This window comes from Octopus bimaculoides, chromosome 9, assembly GCF_001194135.2.
Source record: "Octopus bimaculoides isolate UCB-OBI-ISO-001 chromosome 9, ASM119413v2, whole genome shotgun sequence".
In the NCBI taxonomy this organism is placed as follows: domain Eukaryota; kingdom Metazoa; phylum Mollusca; class Cephalopoda; order Octopoda; family Octopodidae; genus Octopus; species Octopus bimaculoides.
This window is the reverse complement of record NC_068989.1, coordinates 8522198-8523163: the sequence shown is the minus strand read 5'-3', so window position 1 is coordinate 8523163 and position 966 is coordinate 8522198. Positions and strand designations below refer to the sequence as shown.

The window sequence follows — 966 nt, the reverse complement described above, 5'->3', positions numbered from 1 at the left end:
ACCACCACCACCACCACCACCACCACCACCGCAGCCATCATCACCGTCACCACGATCACAACCACCATCACCTCCACCGTCATCGCTTCCCTCACCACCATCACTCTCACAACCGTTACCACCACCACCATCATCATCATCATCATCATCACAAACACTACCATTACCACCATCAGCAACGCCATCATCGGCATCATTACCGCTACCACTTCCACCACCATCCAAAGCACCTCACTCCCACGGCTGCCACCATCAACGCTTTCAACACTCAACGAAACAATTACAACTCCTAACCGGTCCATCTTTGCTACTAACGAGAAGAAACTACCACAACCATTTAGCTTACCCACGACCACTATAACCACAGCAAATACTACAATAGTTACGTCCTCCTCCTCTTCTTCTTCTTCTTCTTCTTCTTCTTCTTCTTCTTCTTCTTCTTCTTCTTCTTCCTCAACCACCACCAAAGGAGCCACCAGCACCACCGCCTCCAACATCACCTCCTGTAACTCCGCCGTCTCTATCATTATCACCGACCCTACTTCCGTCTCTATGACCGCAAGAAATACCATGACGGTCACCTCAACCCACCCAAACCCCGTACACAACCACCACCACCAACGAAACCACACCAAGCAGAAACACTACTACCGCAACCAATACTCGGAACTCCTCTCCCGCTAACACCACTCACACCAACATCAGCAGCAGCAATGCTATTCACATTACTATGGCTACAACAAAAACAACTACAACCACCAACCACTCAAACTGCTACGATCTACAACCAATACCAGACCATCCCCCCAAGACAACCACTGCCAGACCAGCAACGTTAGCACTACTACCAATGCAAACACCAACATAATCACCCTATCAACCACTTCAGCCTCTCCTACTTCTCTTACTATCATCATAACTAGCAATGGTAGAAACACTGTGGCTCCTCTGACCACCGTCCACCAC

General features: G+C 49.2%; 1 protein-coding gene across 1 annotated transcript in view; it reads right to left on the bottom strand.

Moving 5' to 3' along the window:
• Window positions 1–966, bottom strand: part of LOC106882137 (neuronal acetylcholine receptor subunit alpha-7) — a 612265-nt gene that overhangs the window by 359732 nt on the left and 251567 nt on the right. The gene's annotated exons all lie outside the window — the stretch shown is intronic.